At 37.2% G+C, this 15,529-nt stretch overlaps 1 long non-coding RNA gene across 1 annotated transcript in view; it reads left to right on the forward strand.

The window, feature by feature from the left end:
• Positions 1-4,918: 4,918 nt before the first annotated feature.
• The window catches only part of LOC134737713 (uncharacterized), an 86,819-nt gene continuing 76,208 nt past the window's right edge, over positions 4,919-15,529 (forward strand). The window contains exon 1 of the long non-coding RNA XR_010122884.1: positions 4,919-5,252. This is a non-coding gene — a long non-coding RNA (uncharacterized LOC134737713). The remainder of the gene's footprint in view (positions 5,253-15,529) is intronic.

Consider the following 15,529-nt stretch of genomic DNA (forward strand, 5'->3'; position numbering starts at 1 on the left):
CGCTCACACAAACACCCACGAAGTTTACATACTATTATGATATTGTGGAAACAATCAAAGATCTCCCAAATGAGAACAAACAGAGGCTATTTATTCAGTTTGCTATAGCAAGCAACTCAGCCACTGTCACTTGCGTTTGGCAGAGACTCAAAGGGAAGGAGAGGAGTGGGAAAGCTTTGTAGTGGAAAAAAAGTTTTAGATATGCTCTGATTGAAGCTTTTTGGCATGGGGAAGCTGGAAGAGGGCTAACTAGAAGCTGGGCATATTATGTGATTAGTTAGTGAAACATATTTGACTTTCTCTGGATGGTTCAAAGCTAGGAGCACAGACAAAGATGTGTATAGAGTCAGAGAGAGAGACAGAGAGAAAAGAAGAAGAAGAAGAAGAAGAGGAGGGAGGAGGAGGAAGAAGAAGAAGAAGAGGAAGAAGAGGAAGAGGAAGAGGAAGGAGAAGGAGAAGAAGAAGAAGAAGAGGAAGAGGAAGAGGAAGAAGAAGAAGAGAAGACAGGACAAAACCCTCATTGTTTCAAATTATTTGCTGCAGAGATTGTAGTCTGTCTTCCCAGGCGGGTGGCTCATAGGTAGTGGGTCAGAATTCTATTGTCATATATGGGCTGGCCATTGTCCATTTATATGTTCAGGCTCTCATTATCCATAACTTGGATATAACTTGTATTTTTTCCTTGGATAATAGTTTCAATTAATATTCACTATAACATTATTTTTAATGGCTAAATATTTCATTTTATAGATGTGCTATACTCTCAAACTGTGTTATACATATGCTATAATACTTATCCCATTTCTAATGTCATTTGGGACATTTCAAATTGTCTGAATTTTAGCAATGATAAAATGAACTTCCTTAGAGACATTTATTTTTACACGCATCCACTTATATTTTAAAGTACATTTCTAGAGTAGAACTGCATGGCTTAATACATTTACACATATTGAAAGTAACTACAGAATGCTAAATTGTTCTTCACTTGAAACACTTAACTTCCTAAGTGAATGGAAGCATCATATTACCAATATAGTCATTTTTAAAAATTGCTAATCCTACAAATAGCAAACTTTTATTTACTTATGTTGGTGAATATCTTCTTGTGTACTTATTGACCATTTGTATTTTTTCTTTTCTCATTTGCCAGCTCATGTCTTTTGCTCATATTTTTCCTGGTATAATCCATTTTCCTTTTGATTTATGAGTCCTTTATTTTTGATGCTGCAAAATTCTCCAACTTATCATTTAATTTTTAAATAATGTTGTGCTTTATTTTTGCTATGTGAGGTGCTTCCTTTTAATGGTATTTGCAAAGTGACTAAGATGTTATTGCTATTTAAGTGTTGTGGCCAGATGGCGCTGTTTGTCTTTAGAGATCATGAGTATCACCAGATCCAAAAAGCTGACCTATACATTTTCGGTGTGATTAGAAAATAAGCTCTTATTTAAAAAGAAAATAAAAGACAAAAAAAGAAAACTTTCCAAATTACTCCATAAAAGCTAACAAAATATTTTTTATTTTATTTTAATAATAAGTATTCTAATATTCTGGCAATGGTCTATTACCTACCCACACAGGTTATATCCACTTCTCTACACTCAACTTCTGGAATTTTTTCAGTTTAACTGATAATCTTTAGCTTATTAAGTATATAAACCAGGTGGACACAAAGTCCTCAGGCTTTTCTTTTTCCACTCTTGCCCACAGGAACTTAGTTAGCTATTTGACTACTCCAAGGATAGGCAGTTGAACAGACCTCCTGTTAATGATCTCTGAGTGACCAGAACCAGCATTTCCTCCTCCCACGGAGAGGTTTCCAGCAGAACTTCTGAGTATTCTTTTTTTTTTCCCACAGTAGATCCACTCCAAAATTTCTTCAGTCTAGTGACTACTTTCTTCAAGTGTCTCAGCAGTTCTTCATATTGGCCATAAATTAGAATTATCTATGAAATCTATAACAATTTTTCTGATTTCCTCATTCCATTACCAGAAATTCTGATTTAATTGGTCTAAGTTGGGATCCCAGCATAAGTATTTTTTAAAAAGCTCTCCAGGTGATTTGAATGTGCCTCCAGAGTTAAGAATCATATGCTAATTCATTTTCCCTTACCTCTTATCAATAGGCCCTCTCTCTAGCGCGCACTCTCTCTCTCTCTCTATATATATATATGGTATCTTCTGTAATAGACATGTCAATTATAAAATTATTTTGGTATGAGTTAACTTGCTAAGTCTACTTTTAAAAATAGTTTATCTTTTAAGTAATTTTAAATATAAAATGAGACTAACATAATGAATAACCAAGCAGTCTTTCTTCAATATTCAAATCAAATCATTGGACCTGATTAACACAACACTCACAATCTCATAGATTCAGAAATATGCGTAGCTATTATATTTAAAAGGGATCCTAGAGATCATCTAATTATACTTTGTAATTTATATAAAATGAATATATTGTATATAATATTTTCATTTTTATAAAATGAATACATATAAATAAAATAGGAAAACTGAGATCCAGAAAAAAATAAGTGATTATAACAATGCTATTCAGCCATTAAGTGTTGGATTTAGTCTAAAATATCAATATGTACTTATATTAGTTTCAAATGCAGCATAGGAAATTACTCTGAAACTTAGCAACTAAAACGCACAATATGAATGTATAATCTCACACAGTTTATTCGGGTCATGAATTCAAGGATAGCATAGCTGGTTATTTCTGGCTCACTGCATTTCATGGGGTCCCAATCAAAATGCCGATCAGGGTTGCCAGCAACTGAAGGCTTGACTGAGACTGGAGGATCTGATTCCAAGATGGCCCCCTCATGCGGCTACTGTTGGGAGGTGTCAATTTCTAACCACAAGGACATTTCATAGGGCTGCTTGAATATCCTCGTGATTTGGCAGCTTACTTACTCCTATTACCTATTTTATGAAATAGCTTTGGAAGCCACACTCCATATTATTTACAATACCTTATTAGTAAAGACACAAGACATCTCTTATTATACAAGACATCTCTCTCCATGTAGGAGGGAAGTACACAAGTATATGAATATCAAACAGTAAGAATCCATCAGGAATGATCTTAAAACTACCTACCAAGTACCCATCTTGGCACTTCATCCCTCCATCATGGCTCATAAGTAAATCATAAATCATAGGTCTTTGGCAGTCTTTTAAAACTCAGTTCTATCTAAGTTTTTACCACAAATAACATGACGGTTTGTATCATCTAGTAACAAGTTGATAAAATAGAGCTTTAAACAATGTTTTAATAATTTGTGATGTTTTAATAAAATCTGTATTGATCAGCCAGGCGCAGTGGCTCCTGCCTGTAATCCTAGCACTAGGGAGGCCGAGGCAGGTGGATCACAAGGTCAGGAATTTGAGACTAGCCTGACCAACATGGTGAAACCCCATCTCTACTAAAAAAATACAAAAATTAGGTGGGTGTGGTGGCGAGCACCTGTAATTCCAGCTACTCAGGAAGCTGAGGCAGAGAATTGCTTAAACCTGGAGACGGAGGTTGCAGTAAGCTGAGATTGTGCCACTGCACTCCAGCCTGGCAGCTCGGGCAACAGAGCAAGACTCCGTCTCAAAAAAAAAAAAAAAAATCTGCATTGATCGTATTTGACATTTTGGCAATTACCTTTAAAAGGCATACTTTTTCTTCAGCAATCTGAGAAATTTTATCTTTCCATTTTTAAAGCATTTAGAAAATGTTAATCTCTTCTGATGAGCTATGTAATGTTTTCTATGCAAAATAAGTACTTTTTTCTTAAGGACCATGATATATGATCAGCGGCTTACCTGCATCCTAGTGAGAGGTGACAGCGTGCTGGCAGTACTCACAGCCCTCGTTCGCTCTCTGCGCCTCCTCTGCCTGGGCTCCCACTTCCGGCGGCACTTAAGGAGCCCTTCAGCCCACCGCTGCCCTGTGGGAGCCCCTTTCCGGGCTGGCCAAGGCCGGAGCCCTCTCCCTCAGCTTGCAGGGAGGTGTGGATGGAGGGAGAGGTGCGAGCGGGAACCCCAGCTGCGTGCAGCACTTGCGGGCCAGCTGGAGTTCCCGGGGGGCGTGGGCTTGGCGGGCCCCGCACTCGGAGCAGCCGGCCGGCGCAGCTGGCCCTGCCGGCCCGGGGCAATGAGGGACTTAGCACCCGGGCCAGCGGCTGCGGAGGTTGTACTGGGTCCCCCAGCAGTGCCAGCCCACCGAGGCTGCGCTCTATTTCTCGCCGGGCCTTAGCTGCCTTCCCGCGAGGCAGGCCTCGGGACTGCAGCCCGCCATGCCTGAGCCTTCCCCCGCCTCCGTGGGTTCCTGTGCAGCCCCAGCCTCCCCTACGAGCGCCGCCCCCTGCTCCACGGAGCCCAGTCCCATCAACCACCCAAGGGCTGAGGAGTGCGAGCCCACGGCGCGGGACTGGCAGGCAACTCCACCTGCAGCCCGGGTGCGAGATCCACTGGGTGAAGCCAGCTGGGCTCCTGAGTCTGGTGGGGACGTGGAGAATCTTTATGTCTAGCTCAGGGATTGTAAATACACCAATCAGCACTCTGTATCTAGCTCAAGGTTTGTAAACACACCAATCAGCACCCTGTGTCTAGCTCAGTGTTTGTGAGTGCACCAACCCACACTCTGCATCTAGCTGCTCTGGTGGGGCCTTGGAGAACCTTTGTGTGGATACTCTGTATCTAACTGATCTGATGAGGACATGGAGAACCTTTATGTTTAGCTCAGGGATTGTAAACGCACCAATCAGTGCCCTGTCAAAACAGACCACTCGGCTCTACCAATCAGCAGGAGGTGGGTGGGGCCAGATAAGAGAATAAAAGCAGGCTGCTCGAGCCAGCAGCGGCAACCCGCTGGGGTCACCTTTTACACTGTGGCAGCTTTGTTCTTTTGCTCTTTGCAATAAATCTTGCTACTGCTCACTCTTTGGGTCCATGCTGCTTTTATGAGCTGTAACACTCACCGCGAAAGTCTGCAGCTTCACTCCTGAGCCACCAGGACCACGAGCCTACCGGGAGGAACCAACAACTCCAGAAGCACCGCCTTAAGAGCTGTAACACTCATCACGAAGGTCTGCAGCTTCACTCCTGAGCCAGCGAGACCAGGAACCCACCAGAAGGAAGAAACTCCGAACACATCTGAACATCTGAATATCAGAAGGAACAACCTACAGACGCCGCCACCTTAAGAGCTGTAACACTCACCATGAGGGTCCACGGCTTCATTCTTGAGGTCAGTGAGACCAAGAACCCACCAATTCCGGACACACTAGGGATCAATTAGTTTTCATAGTTGAGATTGTCATGAACTTCAAAAATGGAGCAAGATATGTATTACCAATGTTTTTTTCTTTAATGTTGAAAATAATGTAAATAATTTTAAAGGGCTAGAAAAACAATATTCAGTGGTAAAATAAGTTAATTTTTACTTTTCAAAAAAATGGTATTTAAAATCAGTCCTTAAATAATGTATAAGTTTAAGAAAGGTGAAATTTATAATTATTGATATAATGATTTATTTCTCTTATCATTAAAAATACTATTCTTGAAAAAAATTCAGGAATTACACTATATAATTACTATATAAATGTTATTGCTTATATAATTATTAATACTCTATTGAAACAGGACATTAACAGTGCTCTTGCAATTTTAAGGTGTATTAAACTACTCAAGTAAGTAGCTAATAGTAATAAACAGCTATGTTATTACTAAAAGTAAGTCAGAAATAAGGAATATCCACTCCTTGAGCCAAAATATACCCTCTAATGAATTTAATATAAATTTTTAGGCAAATTCTAGGGGATGATATTTTCATATGATGTTAAAATGAAATATAGCTTTAAATGACTTTACCGGGAAAATCCTAAAAGACTCCAGGGTAGATAAGATGTTATAAGAAAGAGAGGCGCAGCTGTGTATCTGTGATATGTGTTTCAATGTATTTGGATTTCTAAGTCTCTGTCAACCTTAGTATGTCTCTCTTTATGGAATACTTAATTGCCTACTTCATTTCAAAAAGTGTCTAAAGTACTAAAGTAGGTGAGTCCTTCCGAATTCATGTGTATGGTTGTGTGCATGTGTGTTTGGAGGAGTATCTGTCCATCTGTATGTGGATGGACAGATGGACAAATACTCCTTTAATGGATATGCCTCTATTCTTCTTTGTCTAAATTTCTCTGTGCTTGTGTCTTTCTGAGTTAAACAATTTTTTATTCAACAACTTATACTTCATCTCATTGTAAAAAGTGTTTAAGGTAGCTGTTTACCCTGTATACACAATTGGTATTTTCTGTGGGTCTCTACCTCTGCACTCTGCCTTTTTTTTTTTCCCTGCCTCATTCCAGGATACCAATCACCCTGCATTTAACCATCAGTTCTTTTCTTTTTTAATTCTCTTCAGTAAACACTTTGCCTCATTATTCATCATAGAGGAACTTCTGTATAGTCTTATCATCACTTCTGCCATCTGTTTCCAAAAACTAGACTATCCTTTTATTGACTGCAGGTTACTTTAGCACCCTCACTGAGTCTCAAATATGTTACAATTAAGCTTTGCAGAAGTATGCTTTTTAAACTTCACATCACAGCCTCTGTCCCCAAGCTATTTGAAGATCTATTGCTGAAGTTGCATAATAAGTCTATTCCTAAAGCAAACCTGTCAAAGGTGGTGGTGGTTTATGAGTCATGCCCTTGCACACTGCTATTTAGTAAGTATGGGAAAAAATAGGCAGTCCTCACAAGTGCTGGCCAGCTTTCTTTTGCTTTACTTCCAAAGCTGAAACCTGCAGTTAGTGCTAACTGAAATGGTAATTGAATATAGGAACTTAGGATTATCTCTAAGGTCTTATTCAATCCTGAGATCCAAGTATCCTATAAATATTGAAATGTGAACCAAATTTTCTGATAATATATATATTTTTAAATAATTTAGAGAAGATGGTCAGATTGCTAAAAAAAAATCTCTTCCACGTGCTATAGAAAGATTTCCGAAAATAAGATGTAAAGAAAGAATAGCTAATATTTTTAAAGACATCCTGGGCTTCAGTCACCTACTTATACTGAATTACCTTTGTTTATGGGTAGCGTTATTTGGCAGATTAAAGATGGCAGTAGACATTTTCACATTTGTTTTATGGAGAAGGTGGTTCTAAATATCTTCTCCTTTAATCTGACTTGGCTTTAGTGATTAGCTTAATCAGCAGAATGCAGTGAGAGTGAGAAAAAATGAGATCTCTAAGGCTAAAATATAAAGTATTTGCATTTTTTCCTAGTTTTTCTGGAACACTGTCTCTGAGAGCCTTGATCAACCACGTAAGGAGGTAGATTGGCCTCAGACCTGAAGATGCCATGCGAAGGAGCGCTAGAAAACCATCCCAGCTGAGCCCTTTTTTCCAGCCTCCCTACCAAGGTACCAGACATGCAAATTAAGCCATACTGTGCCTTCCAGTCTAGCCCATCTGCCAGTTAAATACTCTGTGAATTGATGCACATAGTACAAAATATGTAACTATGATACTAACCCCACTAGATACACCTAATGTAACATAACTTTTTCAACACCAAGTTCTATAAAAGACTTTCTTGCTTCCACTGGGATATTTGAGAGCTACATTTAACCTACCAATCTCTCTACTGCTGTATCTCTTTATGATCAGTCATTGTTGCTTTGGCCCTATGTATTAATTGGGTTCCTTTTACTCACCAAAAAAATCTGTATTTCAGAAGCAATTTCTAAAAAAAATGTACTGAGTTTCATAGAGAGTAGACAATAAATATTTGTTTATTGATTGAAGCTTTAACCCAAAGATCTCTTTCAGTAAATCCTCCTTTCCCTGTGTCTGTGTTTCAGACGCAGAACAACAGAATAAAAGGATTGTTGTGATAATTGAGAGCAGAAGGGTTCTGTTATGTTTTAGTACCAGAGTTCACTCTGCTATGGAAACATTAGACAATTTCAGTAAAGTAATTTCCTAGATGTTAATTTACAAACACAGTGCTTAATTTTTTAAAATAACTAGCAACAGGACAAAAATAGCTGGAACCTACAGCCATGTCAGAGCACATTCTCTAAGATGAATCTCCTTACATCTAATATACACTATAGGAAAATACATGCATTTCTCCAGGAATGTATATATTTTGTTATGGAAAAAAATCCCTTCTCCCTCAGGGGATCAGATTCCCAGTACACAGGAATAGACTCCTTCAAGGGTACCATTCATATTTCTTATTCCATGGAGTTGTGCTCCAGATGGGACAATCACATAAATATTTAATGGTGCCCTTTGAATTGTGCAAACAACAAGTACTTTCTCTGCCAGATTCTTTCTCATTTGTTCCACTCCATCCTACCCTCTTCTATTTACTCCTTCTCATAACCTTTTTTTAAAAAATTATACTTTAAGTTCTAGGGTACATGTGCACAATGTGCAGGTTTGTTACATATGTGTACACGTACCATGTTGGTTTGCTGCACCCATGAACTCATCATTTACATTAAGTATTTCTCCTAATGCTATGCCTCCCCCATCCCCCTTCTCATAACCTTTTAATATAAGCTAGTAGCTCTCAACCTGTGTTCAGATAAATAACTTCCACTCTCTACTTGCAGGTGCCTGCCGTTTTAGAGTAGATTGGGTAGATTTTCTTATCAGCAGCACTGATAGGAAAAACTGGGTAACTATTTTGAGAATTGTACTTTTCAGTGTAAAACATTCCAGCTAGCATTTACCTAGTGCAAGGTAAGGGTGAGGAATTCTGGAGTTGCTTGCTTGGAGAATAACTTGAGCAGATCATGACTTCCTTTTATCCTGTCTGAAGCTTTTCCCCAACAGGAAATATTTACTCAATAGATTAAACATGTGAAGACATTTTATTTAGAGCAACAGATATAATAAAACCAACACAATTCAACTACTTTTATTGGCTGTTTTTCCTTCTCAGATTTGGGGTAAGCAAGAAAGATAAGTAATCAGGGAGCCTACTTATTATTCAAATAATGAATTATGAAATCTGTCTAGCCACTGCTGAAGTTCAGGTCACAATGAACCTAAATCCCAGTTGTATGATGCCAAAATGAAATGCTAGAAGCAACTAGATCTGTTTCAAAACTGGGAACATCCACTAACAGCAACTAGTTGACTGTTGGAGGTCTCAAAGTTATAGGACTCTGAACCCTACTTGTAAGAGTATGAGAAAATAAATAGAAGAAAGGCAACATCACACACACATGCAAACACACACACACGTGTACACACACAGAGCTAGTTCTAAGGTGGATATTATCTCATCTTCCTTTTATAACTTCCCTTTTGTGATGCTACATTACAACCAATATCAGAATTATTCATTTCTAGGTTTCTCTACGTCTGGAGAGTGGGGTTTTACATTTTCCTGTGGGGAAATATTTTAATGCTGTCAAGATAATTAAGGAGAGGCAGAATTAGTTTGGGAAAGAAAGATAAAGAAAACAAAACAGCTAATTTTTCTTTGTAGATTGATTGAAGGTCTTCAGGACTATACGTTTGAATGTGACATATGTCAGAGGTTAATATTGATTTAGCTCTGGCTAAAATTATTTTGATTTTTCCCTTTGTTGCTAGACAAAGGGCCTGTTATGGACTGAATTGTGTTCCCTATAAAATGCATATATTGAAGTTATAATCCTTATTACTACAGAATGGAGTTGTATTTGAATGTAGGGCTTTTAAAGAGTAATTACGTTATAATGAGATTATTAGGGTGAACCCTAATTCGATTTGATCGGTGTCCTGATAAGAAGAAATTAGGATACAAGAGAGCCATCTTCAATGCACTTGTGCACAGGGGAAAGGCCATGTGAGGAAACAGCTAGAAGACTTGGCTTGCCATCTGCAAGCCAGGAAGAGAGGTCTCAGGGGAAAACAACCCTGCTAACACCTCAATCTTGAACTTCCATCCTCCAAAACTGTGAGAAAGTAAATTTCTATTGTTTAACCTACCCTGTCTGTGGTATTTTGTTATGACAGCCCCAGCACAGGATTAGGAAAGTGAGTACTCTTTCCAAAGTTTAGGTCTAGTATGAAAATAAAAAGATGATAAATAATACAACAGAAGTTTTACATTTTGAGTCCTAGTCAACCACTTCCAGGAAAGGGACCAATTTTCTGATTGAGAGGACACTCTCTTCCTCTGGACATTACAACCAGGTCATGATGATAATTCATGAATTCAACATTGTTCTTTCCTTTGAATTCAAATATTCTGTTTCCTCCCCTGGAAGGATCATTTAAGTATATAGTCTCTCCCTTTATTGGAATTTACTTAAGACAGTTTATACCCCAAGCCCAACCTCACAGCAGAAGCTTTCTCCAAGGGTACAGATTCTTGAGCAGTTCTCATTCAACTTCCTACCCTAGATCCTAATAAAAATCTTAGGACAGCTTTTCAAACTCAACTGGCAGGTTTCAGGTAACAAGGTTAATTATGTAAAAAAGATGCTAAAGGTTACACTTGATTTCTGGAATACTTAATAGTCAGTCTCTCTGGAAATATAATTGAAACTTGGCTTTGTAGAGAATCTCTCTACTACAGCAAATTTTGAAAGTTTTATGAGGTTTAGATGAACCCTGAAAGACTTGTATTTTCATAATTCCATATCCCTTAGCTATTATTTTTTATTAAGTTTGTAAAAATCAATGTTCATAATGTGTACTCCATTACTGTTTTCCCTGTGACAATTTGTGCGTATTTTTCTTTGATGACTAAATCAAAAAAGAAAATACCACTTTACAACTGTTTAACTTGCCAGTTTATTCTTAGAAACCTCAAATGCATGGGCTGCTGTTATCAATTTCCTCCAGTTAAATCGATCTCCTTCTGCCAACCTCCACTAAAAATGAGCATGTAATCGTGAAACCTGTATCTGTTGAGGGGACAAAAACACTGAAATGCCTGTCCCTGGGATTATGAGCTGTTTTGGTTTTCCATTTTTAGCAGAACAAATGGTAAAGTTTGAATAATCTCAAACTCATCTCAGAGATAGGTTTTAAATTGGGTCAATATTAATTTATCTATTTGTCAGTAAAGTACATGATGAATTTAAGTTTATACAAGCTTTGATATGAAAGCCCAATGTAAAAGTAAGATATGGTGCTTATTTCCCTCATAATAACACATCAAATGCAATATTAGCTTGAAGTTTATTCCTATCTCTTGAGAATTTTACTCTTGTAATTGAATATCTTCTAATCTAAACAATACTTCTGGATATTAAATTCAGGATTAAGAGACAGGAAGAGTAGAAGGGAAAAGGGAGAACTGTACTTCAGTTGCTACCAACAAAGAGTGAATCAGGCAGGAAACTTGCAAACAATAAAAACTGGTCATCTCTATCCCACAATTGATACAGTTTGCTTTAATATTTATTTCTCTCAATCATGGAATCCCATGCTTAACATTAAGCTTAGTTTAATCAATGTATTCAGTAAACTAAAGAGAGATTTGAAAAGTCCGGTTGGTACTTTGAGCCCTTATAAGGAATGATTGTGTAGAATGGGTCACCTGTGGAATGTCATCTGGCCTGAAAGGTACCTTGAAGGCTTTAGTTACTGCTTATCTGGCAGTGTCTACAGTTTCCTTTTAGAGAATTATTACTCTAGGCATCTGCTCAGTATGAAGGAGGCCCTTGTTAAAATCACATGTTAACCACTATTGGTCATTATAGCTTCACTATCTGTTAGTTATGGAATTTTGTAGGTGGACACAGAAGGTAAGAGAAAGCTAAAGTTGTTACAAAGCCTCAAAAGCATGGGGAGACACGACGTATAGCAATCATGCGGACAGCTTAAGAGAGCAGGGTGCCTGCTGTAATGGTATCAGAGCAGAAAGAGACACAATAAAAGAAGAAATAAGAAGACACAAGTCAGTATTTGCCGAAAGTAGGCACCTATACTAAAGTTGACAGTGAAGTAATTACTCTGCTCTTTATGACATCACCTACAAATCTGCCTTTCCTGTATTACTCAATCCATTATTGTCCCATTTCCTGAATTCAGTGGTGAACTTGGCAAATGTGAGGTTTCCACAGCTTTCTTCACAAGAACATCCCATTTTTTAGGAGCTTTTAATGTCATGTAGTTATTCCTAATAAAATGGCCAGGCTATAAGCATTACTTCACTTCTCATTATTGAATTCTTTTCTACTCTATTAAATACCTTCTCTCCTGCCTCAATATTTATAGCTACAAATAATTGTAGATTGTTATGCTCTCCCAACTAGCCTAAAGTAACTGCTCAGCTCTGATCTAACAACGTTTTTCAATGGTTGAGTGTAAATTGTCTTCTTTGTCCATTAATTTTGAATGGGTTTAGAAAACTATGAACTCACGTATGACATAAAAATGAAGGAAATAGCCTGAAATACCTAATTGGCCACACATCTGTCTTTCAGTTTTAGTCTCTCTCAACTTCTGGTAAAACAGAGATTCTAGTTTTTTCAAACAATGAATTAAGACTTTGTTTCCACCACTCAACTCATTAAAGACTTGCAGGTATTGATATAACAGTAAAGTGGCCCCTCTTTGAAATGTTATATATTTTGTCTTCCCAAGGATCACACAGAACTCTACTTGCCAACAGGGCAGCTGCAGTGTCAAAGTGACACCATCCCACTTACCTTGGTCACAGCTGGGGTTCTCATAGAAACTGTCAAAGTAACAAGTCATCAAGATAGTTGTAGAAGCTTCCTGCTGCTACCATGTGTCCTTCTGCTCTGGTTTCTCAGCACAATGAAAATGTCAGCAATTCACATTACACCTGAAATAATAAACTTTAAATCATTCTTCTCTTATTTTTTATCAATATGACAAAGAGCTGATACTGTAATATAAAAATGCTAGATTAAGTCTATCTGAAAGATAAAAATGGCTACCCCTTAAAATCTATTGGCTGTTATAATTATATGTGATTCATTAAGTCTTTCAAAGGAGCGCTGCCCTCACAGATTTGCACTGGAACTGAAACAGCGGGGAGAGCAGCGAACAGTGGCAACCAATGGCTATGGTCATGCCACTGCAGGTTGCAAGAAAATGGCTGTGCCACTCAAATGTTAGTTTTAGCTTTCATCTCCTGTTTTATTAAAGGACCTTAAATCTGCATCAATTGAGCTAATAGCCTCCAAGTTCATGACCACTTTGCCTAGAAACAGCAGCGTAACTATAGCAGTCTCCCGTTATACATGGGAAATATGTTTCAAGACCCCCAGTGGATACCTGAATTGGTGGATAGTACTGAACTCTACATATACTATGTTTTCTTCTATACATACATACTTATGATAAAGTTTAATTTATAAATTAGGCACAGCAAGAGATTAACAATAACTAATACTAAAATAAAACAATTATAACAATTTGCCAGCATCACTACTGTTATGTTGTAGAACCTTTATGAAGTAAAATAACAGTAACTTGAACACATGCACTGCCATACCACAACAGTAGATCTGATAACTGAGACAGCTCTAGGGCTACTAAGTGACTAATAGGTAGGTAACATACACAGCATGGATATGGTGGACAAAGGGATGATTCATGTCCCAGGTGGGAGGGAGGGAGAGAGTTTGAGATTTCATTACACTACTCAAATTGGCATGTAATTTACAATTTATGAATTGTTCGTTTCCAAAATTTTCCATTTATTTTTTCTTGGACCACAGTTGACAGCAGGTAACTGAAACTATGAAATGGGAACTGCAAATAAGGGGGGACTCCTGTAATACCATTTAATTAAGTTGACTAAAATGGACAGTAGAAATTATTGCATCTAATCCTTTCAATTTATGAAATTAAGAAATTGGATCTAAGGAATAATTCGCTGAGATTGAATTACGAATTAATCACGGAGATCACGATAAAAGGACTACAGTTTATTTCCCCCCATAACCCAAACTTGATATTGTTTCTTAACTAAGTCATATTCTTTCACACAAAAATAGCTTTCCAGTATAGCACCGTAGAACCGTATAGCTTCTGTTTGTTGGGAGTTTTCTTCTTCTTTTTGTTTTGTTTTATAGTAGAGCCAAAAAAATACAGAAACATATTCTCAAAATACCTCTGTGGGCTCAACAAAAATAAGGTGAAGATGAGTTATTAAGAAAAACACTCATGTCTCTCAAATATATGTCTGAGGTTTAGGAGTTTGGCAGATTTTGTGGGTGTGGATGAAGAGATTAGATGGGTAGCACTTTGGCTTCTTCCAATTGCTGGAAATTCTCGTACATCTAAACAATACAGCACAAATAAAGAAAGTTGCAGGTATCATAATTTGGAAAATTGCTAAATGTATCATCATTTGCAAAACTGTTGAAGTAGATCTTATGATAATTAACCACATTTGCTTTTCCTACAGCTTATATATAAAAGAAGGAGCAATTAAAATCCCTCTCTGCTATGAAATTTAGGTTCAAGTGAATTGTGCATGAAATTAGCTTTTTAATACTTACGTGGAAAATTGAGCTCTCAACCTAGAACCAGGGAGAAAATGAGTTATTTCTTTTATCGTTGTTTTCTTTTTTGTATATAATTACTCTTTAATTGTAAACATTTCCGACTTAAAGAATAAGCAAAAGGCCAATTCAATAAAATATTCAAAGGTCAAAAATGTCCACTCTCCAAATATTTCATTTATTCTGTGATTGATTTCAAACTTTAGAGATTGTTAAAACTTCCCCTTAGAACATGTACACATTACCATTGAAAACCAATACATTTTCTTCAAGGGCTTACATTAGCAAAACAAAACAAAACAAAATGAAACAAAAAAACATTTTGAAGCTTAAGAAAAACAATATGAACTGGATCTGAAATCCAAACAACTAAAACAAATTTAACATTTTAAAAGCAGAAAAGTCCTTGTCACACTACAATTAACTAGTAAAATTGCTTCTTTTAGATGCTATCCAGTTGAAGAAGGATGAGGTTTTAAAAGAGCATGCATCAGGCATAAAACAATATAGTGAATGCTGATTGTTTTGTGTTATTCCCAACTGAATGGGTCTTTTTAAATGTATGTTTAAAGTCACCTTAACCTGTTACATAATTTCCTTGGTCTTCTTCTTACTTGTAAGCAACCAGTGGAAATCCCTGTTTTTCTGAGATTCCCATAATCTGATGTTAGAGGCAGAATTTTCTTGGCAATGGCAGGCACTTCCTATATCCTCCATGGGACTTTTGGTGGGGTCATGAAAAGTTAAACTTTGGCTTCCTGCAGTGAACTATAGCTCTAAGTATTTCATCTCATGATTTCCAAAATCTTAAAATACTCTCTTTAACCAGTATGTGTTTGACCATTTTTAATTTAAAAACTTCATACTAGCAGTATGTATGATTTACACATAACCATTACAGTATTGGAGTATTCTGGGTTTGACTATTTATCTCTACCAGTGAGTTTTATACTTTACATGTATTTATGACACTAATTATTATCCTTTTTTTTCTACCTGAAGAATTACCTTAAGCATTTCGT

Source organism: Pongo pygmaeus, chromosome 1 (genome assembly GCF_028885625.2).
Source record: "Pongo pygmaeus isolate AG05252 chromosome 1, NHGRI_mPonPyg2-v2.0_pri, whole genome shotgun sequence".
Taxonomy (NCBI): Eukaryota; Metazoa; Chordata; class Mammalia; order Primates; family Hominidae; genus Pongo; species Pongo pygmaeus.